We start from the raw sequence: 10626 nt of genomic DNA on the forward strand, positions 1-10626 counted from the left end.
GTTGGATTGGAGGAGGCACATATGGTCTATTTTGTGCAGCATTATTATTCTGAAATGGTGGCCTGGATGAGGTTGTGAAGGATTAGACCATCTAAGATTCGGGTGATTCCTCCAACCAGGGTTGTATCTGCTTGATGAAGGATCATAATTCTGTTGTTGTTGTTGAGGAGGCCTATTGTTGTAAATATTTGCAGCATAAGCCTCAGGATGGTAACCAATTTTGGGCTCCAAGATAGAAGGACAAACATCAGCATAATGGTTAGTTGCGGTGCAAATGCCACAGACTCGTGCTGCAAGTGGAGGTTTCTGCTTATTCATGGCAAGTTGAGTGACCAAGGTAGCAAGGGAGTCAATTTTTCTCTCAAGTTTATCTTGCCTCACCGAATCTGTCCCAACATCATGGACACCTCTGACCACTATAATATCGCTACTTCTTGCACTGAACTGTTGAGAGTTGGAAGACATCTTCTCAATCAAACCTCTAGCCTCAAAAGGGGTCATATCTTCAAGTGCACCACCACTAGCAACATCAATGATATTCCTCTCCATGTTGTTCAGACCCTCATAGAAATATTGCAGGAGGAGTTGTTCAGAGATCTGATGATGAGGGCAGCTTGCACATAGTATCTTGAATCTCTCCCAATATCCATATAAACCTTCTACATGTAGTTGTCTGATTCCAAAAATATATTTTCTGATTGCAGTGGTCTTGGAGGTAGGAAATAATTTTTCAAGGAATATTCTCTTCAAGTCATCCCAACTAGTAATACAACCAGGGGCCAAGTAATACAACCAATCTTTTGAAGCACCCTCAAGTGAATGTGGGAATGCATTAAAAAATATGTGATCCTCTTGGACATCACGAGGCTTCATGGTGGAACATACAATGTGGAACTCCTTAAGATGCTTATGAGGACATTCACCTGCAAGTCCATGAAACTTAGGCAACAAATGGATTAGTCCAGTTTTGAGCATATATGGCACATCCTCATTGGGATATTGGATACACAAGCTTTCGTATGTGAAATAAGGTGCAGCCACCTCCCTTAATGTCCTCTCATGTAGGATTGGAGGTGGTTTAGCCATATTTTCAGAGTATACAACAGAATGCACAGAAACAACAGAATGCACAGAACAGCAGAATCAGTATCACAATCAGGTTGATTAACACTAAGATGAAAAGACTCACTATGTAAATTTAAATTCCTAACTTGTTTAACCAAACTATGAAACTTTCTATCAATTTCAGGATTTATTGGATCCAAAGAGTTAGGATTTCCCCTAGTCATGCACTAAATGCAGTAGTAAGAACCATGTAGGGCAGTAAGTGAAATACATGTTAAATTTTAGTGATCAACTAAAACTTTGCATCAATAAAATCCTAATACCATAGTAAACGTCCACAAAAAATTTCAAGACAAAACTCAAAGCCTAACTAATTTAATTAAATGCAACAAAATCATAACAATTGCAAAAATAAACTTGTAAAATAACAATGAAATAGAAAACAGACTCTTTTTGGATTTTCAGGGTGGGTTCTATAGACATGGTGTGTAGAGAAAGAATTGTTGGATTTTTTCTACCCCAAATGCAAATATAATATGTCCAATTCTGATTAACAGTTCCAAAGTTATGCCCAAAATAGAAAATCAATAGTAAAACTAGTCACTACTTGTTTGTATCTCACAACTAGAAGCAAGGTGATTGACTACGATGCATCCAGTATTGAATATGTCATGAAAGAAGTTGGGAAACAAAGTTTCATGCAAAAATTCTAACCACAACTATATTAACCAACATACACCTGAATCAACCAACAACTAAATAGCTAAACAAGACAGCAAACAACAAACAGTGAATACTACAGGTAGATTTTGAAACCCAAACAGAATGATTATTCTAAGACACACACTAAACTATACTAAGAACCTTCGACAAGAACCGATAATTTTGATCGAGGCTGTACCCGATACAAATAATATAACAATTAAAAATGCAGTACTAGGAAGTGACTCTTAGGTCGTTTCCCAAGGATTATCTTTCAAGCAAAGCTTCAAACACCTTATACTCACACACACACAAGGGGTTTTTTGTTGTTGGATAGTATGAACATCAATCAAATTCAGAAACAGTAGGTAAACAATGTAATAAAACGGCTAAATCCCTCTGGTTTGTTTGTTCATAACTCAATCCTCGGTTTCAAAAAGATTATTTTCAGATTCTCACCATTAACTTCCGAATTGTTTGGGAATCAATTAAATAAGCAATAATCAATTCAAAGTTCCAGAACCTAAACCTCAAACAAGGCGAAATCAGTATAAGCATGAAATGATTAACAAATTCACATGAACTAAGCATTCATGCACTAGAGAGAGTAAATCAACTAAGTGAAGATAAACTCAACCAACCAGTTTCTAAGCAATGGAATTAAGCAAACCATATTCAGAACTAAGATAGAAGATATCAACAATAAAGAAACCGAAAATGCATTAATATCAAAACGTCAAGAGTTGTGATACATTACCAAAGGAACCTAGTCCAGAAATTTAGCCTTCCATTGCAATGGAAGAACAAACCGAAAATTAAAAATGAAGAAGGAGTGAAACCCTAGCAGAGCAAAAAGAGGGAAAACGGAAATGTGTTTATATTTCAAAGTGAGGCAAAGTAAAAGTGTGTGTGTTTGGAGTGGGGAATCCGAATATAACCCCTCTTACACACATAAAACCGAATTGGGCCTAAACAATGGGCCCAAAGCTAAAATACAATAAAAAGACTCCTAAAATAAAAATACAATCTTCACTTCAACACATATCATCCACTTCCATAATGCCCAAAATATCATTGGTGTCAAATATGATCTGAAAATGATAATAGATTTAAGCAGGCCAAATAATCCGAAATTAACTCATTTTAGGAATATTAGTCCAATAAAGTCTAAAACACTAAACCATATGAAACAAAGTCAATTAGAAACCAAAAATCATCAATCATGCTAAATTAAGATTATAAATAGTATGTAATATATTGTTCATCACCAGGACAGACTTTGCCTTAAACAGACTCAGCCTATATAGCATATAAGAGCTTGAGTCTGCCCTGTAAGCATGTTTAAAAAAAATTCAAAGCATAGGTCTGACCTGTTAACCTGTTTGAAGACCTATTATATTATATGATCATGAAATAGACTAATTATGTCTATATTTTAATGGGCTTATAAGCTTATTTTTAGTTAGACCCATCTAATTCTAATAATTAAATTATATTTTTATATTTATATAACACATATAATAATGTTACTTATATTAAAATAATATAATTTAAACATTCTTATATAATATAACAAAATAGGTCAGCCTGTTAGACTTAATAGGCCTTTTAGGTGGCCTAAAGTCAGGTCTGTTAAGCTAAATATGCTTTTTAGAAAGTCCGAGTCTGACTTGTTCGTGAAAAAAGTCTGACCTGACCTAGCCTGTTATAGACAGACATAACACTATACTATACTACAATTGAATCTTGAAAGAGATGCAAATGTAAAATAGTAAAGTATTAACTTATAAATTTTATTTGTTGACAAGAAAAAGAAATCTTGAATCAAAGTGCAATTTAACTCATAAATTGTATCTTTGTGAAAGAAAAAATACACAGTTATAATGAGTGATCTAACTACTAACTTTTATTTTTAGTCATTTGCATTTCCACAACTAACATTTATTTTATGTAATTTAAATTCTGCAACTAACTATTTATTGCTTTATTTATTTATTCTTTACCAAACTTCCATAAGGAAATAGTTCGGTTAATAAAGGAAAAAAGAAAATAAATATAACTTATTATCACTTGTATTAATTTGCTAAATTCATACCATTAAACGGCCACAAAGTCGTGATTGTATGAAGTCATTAATAATTCAATAAAGCTAAGTTTTTTTATCAAATGGAATATTCTTGAAACCATTATACCGGCGTTGGAATTTATTCCGACAAATTCGAGATGGCGAGCAAAGAATAAACCAATTAAATAAATAAAATCAGAAACTTGACTAGTCATCCATAACATCAAAGAGAACTTTTTCAACATAGGGCCACATAGTTGTGTCTCTCGAACAAGATGAGTGCTTAGATAGACCATTATGTCATAAAACGAATGTGAGAAATATATTTCAAGCACACACAAAGTCAAAATAATATATCTTTGCAATGCATGTAATTTCTCAAGGTCAATCACTTTGCTACAAATTGCATTGAAAAAGAAGCATAACTTAGTTATGGTTCCTCGAACCTTTTTTTGGTAGAATAGACCATATTCCAATATGCAAGAAATGCTCCATAAGTACATGACAATCATGGGACTTAAGACATTTTAACTTGAGGTCTTTCATTGATACGAGGTTCTGGAACTTTAACACCATGACGAAATTTACAGATTTCCATTTTCTCCTTCCTTGACAAAGTATAAGCTGTTGGAGGTACATATGTACATTTTCTCATCATTATTAGCCTCAATTCCTTTCTTATTCTCATACTAAGCAAGTCCAATCTTATACTCAAGCCATCTTTGGTCCTACCATGGATATTGAGTAAGGTACCAATGAGACTTTAAAATACATTTTTTTCAATATGCATAACATCAAGGAAATGTCATATATATATATAATGAACTCCAATATGGAAATGCAAAGAAGATTGACATTTTCTTCCATCCATTTGTGACAAGTTCTTTTGCAAAAGGTTTACCAAAGTTATTATTCAAACCCTTTACCTTTTGAAATAATTGGTTACCTGTCAATGGCAAAGGAGCATAATCTTCTTCATTGTTCCCATCAAATGCTTTTCTTAATCATCCATAGTGATGATTTGAATGCCAAAATCTACGTTGACCAAAGAAGTCATTCTTCTTATAGTATTCCAACCTCATTGAATGAGTGTTGTCTTCACATATAGGACATGTAAAATGTCCATATGTGCTATATCCTGACAGATAACCATAGGCAGAGAAATCACTAATTGTTCCAATCAACAAAGCCATTCAAGTTGAATCTTTCTTCCATATACGCGTCACATACATCTACGCATGTCTCCCACATTTACTTCAAGTCTTCAATTAATGGAGCAAAGTATATGTCTATGTCATTTCCTGGTTGTTTAGGTCCAGAAATTAACATAGATAACATTACATATTTGCGCTTCATGCATAGAGAATGAGGTATATTGTATATCACCAACATCACTGACCATGTACTATGTGAGCAACTTTGAACCCTATGTGGATTAATTCCATTAGTTGATAATGCAAGGTGTCGATTTCTTGATTCTTGACAAAAACTAGGATAGTCATGATCAATTTTTCTCCATCAAGAAGAATCTGCAGGATGCCGAAGTTTGCCATCTTTAATCTTTTCTTCATCATATCATATCAAATTATTTGCACCAATCCTCATCCTCATTCGTTAATCAATTGACACTCGTCCATTTTCCATCCATTTTCTAGAAAGGAATTGACAAAAAAAAATATAATAAGTAAATGGACCCTAACTCAATACATTATGTAATTAAAAAATATAAATCCATAAAGCTTGGAGTTAAGCTCACCAAGGCAGATCAAAATACATTAAAAAAGGGAAACCCTAACTCTATATAAGTTAAACGAGTGAATAAACTCACTTTCTATTCGTGTAATTAAAAAGGAAAATATTTATAAGGAATACTTACTTTCTATTCGTTGATGAATGATGGACTTTCGGTGTTGAATGAGTGAATGATGTTTTTGAGGTTGAATGGGTGATTGAGTTTCGAATTCGGTGTTGAATGATTTGAGGTCGAATGTGAATGATTTTTGGTGTTGAATAGGTGAATGATTCTTGTGTCGATTGTATTGAATGAGTGAATTGATTTTGAAGTTGATTTTGAGAGTAAATGAGATTCGCTGCTGAGTAAATGAGTTTTGGGATTGCTGAATGTGTGAGAATATGGAAAAGTTTTAATTTTTAGGGTCTGATCGTACCTTCAACAACGATTATTAAAGTCGGTGCTGTCAATGAGATATAACCAACATCACACTTTAAAATGTTCGATGTAGAAGATATCTTATTCAAATATGTTAACGATATAATATAAGTATTACACATCACTTATGCAACAAAACGTTGTAGATAATCTAAAATCAACAGTGCAGCTTGTAGGGAACGATGTTACAGATGTATACAAAGCATTCAAATTAATAATGACAATTATGACATTCGAATAATGACAAATAATTAATTGTGTTTTTAATGACATTCGAATAATGACATCATAACATTCGAATAATGACATCATAACATTCGAATAATGACAATTAATTACATATATAAAACAATTAATAATGACAATTAATGACATTCAAATAATACAAAACATACAACGTAAGAATTAATAATAAAGAAAATAATGACAATTAATTACATATATAAAACAATTAATAATGACAATTAATGACATTCAAATAATACAAAACATACAACGTAAGAATTAATAATAAAGAAAATAATGACAATTAATTAAAATTTAATAGTGTTATGTGCACGTGCTTAATTGTTAAAAATATTGCACTTCAACCGCACTTGTTTGCATAAGCGCTATCGAATAGGTTCAAGGAAATAATATGATAATTAAGTATTCAACAGCGCACACTAGCAAGTGCACCGTAGAAATTATCATATCAACATTGCTTCTTTAGTTGTGCATTGTTGTATATGTTCAATTGAGGAACATAGTTTTAAATGTGCGTTGTTGTATATATGTATAACAACACTTTTTTTAAATAAGTATTGTTGATTTGCATAATTCCTAATTCTACACAGTTAAGCATATACAACAGAAAATCAACCTGAATGTATATAGAACAGCTAGAAACAAAATAACAACTAGAAATAGAACAACAACAACAATAATGGAAAATCAACATGAATACATTTTGATCAGCTAGAAATGGAACAAATGCTTGAACATAAACCGAAACAATGTTATGCATATATATATTGAACATGTTTGAACATACATACACTAAAACATACATTACACAAACCAAAACATACATTAAATTGAAAATTGAACTCCCTAAGCTACATTTTGTGATTCAATCTATACCTATGCTGAAATCTATACATTGAATTCTCTAAACTACTATTTAATAGTAATAAATGCATAATTTGACCAATCTTCCCTAATATGGATGACTTGGTCATCAATGTATGAATCTTGAACAATCTTGACTAGAGTTGGTCACCGCTGAATGATCTCCTTCATGAAGTTAAGTACGTAATAGCCGCAATGTACCTTGTTTGTTTGGCAGGGGGTCTATAATTAAAATCAAGTGAACATATAAGTACAAACTTAATTGAAGTATGAATAATAATACACATATAATTGTTTGAGATGATTTTTGTGCTAATACATTTATATGAGTCTATTTGATGTTAGACGATTGTTTTCTAGAACGACAACTTGCTTTGTAAATTTGCAGCCCCCGAAACAATAGTAAATATACTTAATTATAAAACACCTTGGAAAGTGAAAGTGTACCTAAAAGTTTAAATGAGTAGTACACTTACCTAGTAAAAGCTTCTTTCATAGCAGTGTACTTGTTCGGACTACCATGTTTTGATGAGTCAAAGTAATATATTTCTTCCTCGATCTGATTAATGGCAATCAAAAGCCAAAGTTCCCTAACAAAACATATGCATGCAATTAAAAGGTACAAGAAACATATGCAAGTATACAAAAGACAATTACAAAATGCTCACTCGGTATTAAAAAGTACAAGAAATAAATTTGCAACTTCTTTATTATTGATGAGAGTATCTGCAACATATTTTGTCTGGTCCCCGATCTTCTTTTTGACATTGTTACTACTCGACACCAAAGTGGTAATATGTGGGGATAAGAACACCACCTTCTTTTTATATCTCAAAATAAAATTATCATACAAGTACTTAATATATATAACATAAATGTTAGTTAATTATAACACCGCCAATAATTAAATTCAAAAGTGAGAAGATAAGAAAATATAATCTACCTCATATATACACGTACATCGGTTGCACCTATCCAGTCATGTTCATCCCAGACATCATTAATGCTAATATATTCTTCGATAACATTCTCGAAAACTTCCTTGGAAAATGATATAATCAATACATCACATTCTCCCAAGTTCTTTACATGCTCAAACAACTGAGACCATTTCTTGGCCTCTTTGGAGCTCACATCCCTCGAAAATGACTTAGTAGACTTTGGCAGCTTATTTTTTGTTTGTTAACCTTAGACTTCACCACCTTAGCCTTTTCCAGTAGATGTTCTACAATGCGATGGGATGTCGTTGAGCAATCTAACTCCTTCTAAGTAGGCATGGAGTGTACATTTTCCTGAAATATTCAATACAAAACATATCAATTACATATCAATATATATATATATATAATTTGAGTGAGCACAAGGTGAAAATCATACCTTAGTAGGAACTACATCGACAAGGTCCATTGGCCAAGTCACATAAGTGCTTATAGCTCCTCCCACTGTCAAGATATCCTCATTGAGAGGAATTGGCAGCAATGCATCTTCATCGACTGCAAGATCAATCGAGATCTTCATATGATGGGGTAGGATAGGTGCATTATGGAGCATAGCATATGCAAAATTGTACACTTTACCAACAGCTGCTACACACTTAGATGGGATATCCAGAAAAAGTTTGTAGGTATTGATTTCCTATATGTTACTTAAAACATATAATTAGTTTACGACTATAATTAAACTAAATGGAAAATAAATTAAAATTAGTTAACTAAATTACCTCAAGAATGGGAATGAGAATATTGTGCGAAGTATGTGTGCAACTCTTATGGGTGGGAATGCTTAAAGGAACATTGCTAGGAGCTTGTCGTTGCCACTCAGCTACCTTTAGCTTCAATGATTGCTAAAAGTCATTGAAGCGTTCCATGAGGGTATCCAAATGGTCAGAATCCGATTAAATTAGGCTTTAGTTGCATGCTTTTAATAGGGCACAAACGTTCGTTTTTTAACCCCAAACCTCGCACCCCAAATACGGCTAGAGTACTCAAGCAGACCTAGTGCCTTATCAAGTATCATATAATCATCTGGGGTCTGTAGGTCCCCCTCATTTCCTTTTAGGGCAACATGACACATCATGAAAAAACAAACATAATGTTAATTGATCATATTGATAATTAAAGTATGAAAATCAAGTTTAATTAAATGATAAACACTTACACCATGGTTAGCCACTTCTTGAACTTGTTCATTATTGATGACATCGTCCTTGTTCTTATGGGCATCCACCCATAGAACATCGAGGTCACTACATGTGCAGTCGAAGATGTATCGTTTTGTTCCAGCTACCAATAATAATGTCATTAGATATATGGACACAAAACATAGCCAATAATGTATTTAAAATTCACAATACTTGCAATATTTTCCTCGATTCCTCTATACCTACTCAAGAAGCTCGGTATGGATACAAAAGCTTAGATGCCCTATTGTGGTTTTCATTACTTACTTTCTGCAAAAACAAACAATATTAACATCAGCAATCATATATATGTATATACAAAAGCATATATAAGAATTAAGTCAATACAAAGAAGATGATTTTACTAAGAAATACTCGTCTTGCATGCCTGTAGTGACAAAAGTCTTCAAATCCCCATCTTCAAAAGACATTTACATATTTAGTTGGGGGTTTGAGGTTGACATTTTTCATCAGCATCTCTTGTACATTTTCTGACATCGGTTATGAATTGTCAGAGAGTCTTCCCGACAGATTTAATGATGTAATCCTTATGCCCCTCACCAACATTAAAAGTTGACTAAAAACACATAAATATAAAACACATAACATCAGTCCATTTACATTGTATGAAAATACATATACATTGTATGAAAACACATTTACATTGCATGCAAACATATATACATTACATGAAAACACAAAAACGCGCATTGAAATATAAACTTATTGTTATTTCATTCTAGATATGCTCCTTCGTGATATTCAACCTATCATCAGTTCATTTGCTGAATGTAATAGGCATATTCAGCCTTACCACGACCCCATTGTAGCATACCAATGTGTTACCATCCTTCAAAATAGCTTGGCATTTGTGTTCCATTCAACTTCAAGCTTCACATCCTTACTTCTTGCACGAATGACATTCTTCATGGAAGTCATTCCACAGTGAGTTCATTTGTGAACAACGATATTCTTGTCTTGTGGAGTCGGTGTAGCATCGTGATCACCTTGAGTATGAGAATCATGACCTCCTTCAAGTTGGAAAGTCATTGATGAAGTTTTTTGGGTGTATGAGGTTTTCTGTGTATGAGGTTTTCTTTTCGCACAAGCTTGAGAGTGTAGAGGGAACGAAATAACAGTAAGTTTATAATTTAGATATTTAAAACGTCAAATCTTTAACAATGCACATTTAAGAATATGTAGATATGATATCTTCAACATCGCTCTTTTAAAAGTGCATTGTTGATATGACCTATTCAATAGCGTATCCTTAAAGAAACGATGTTGAATATGACATATCAACAGTGCACCCTTAAATGAGCATTGTTAAACATC

At 32.9% G+C, this 10626-nt stretch overlaps 1 protein-coding gene across 1 annotated transcript in view; it reads right to left on the bottom strand.

Moving 5' to 3' along the window:
* LOC109332158 (NAC domain-containing protein 83-like) overlaps nucleotides 1-4745 on the bottom strand; it is a 24882-nt gene extending 20137 nt beyond the window's left edge. The window contains exons 1-2 of the mRNA XM_019567018.1: nucleotides 4734-4745; nucleotides 282-290 (exon numbers count right to left, since the gene is read on the bottom strand). The gene's annotated coding sequence lies outside the window, so the exon portion shown is untranslated. The remainder of the gene's footprint in view (nucleotides 1-281; nucleotides 291-4733) is intronic.

The sequence above is a fragment of the Lupinus angustifolius genome, chromosome LG18 (assembly GCF_001865875.1).
Source record: "Lupinus angustifolius cultivar Tanjil chromosome LG18, LupAngTanjil_v1.0, whole genome shotgun sequence".
NCBI classification, from domain to species: Eukaryota; Viridiplantae; Streptophyta; class Magnoliopsida; order Fabales; family Fabaceae; genus Lupinus; species Lupinus angustifolius.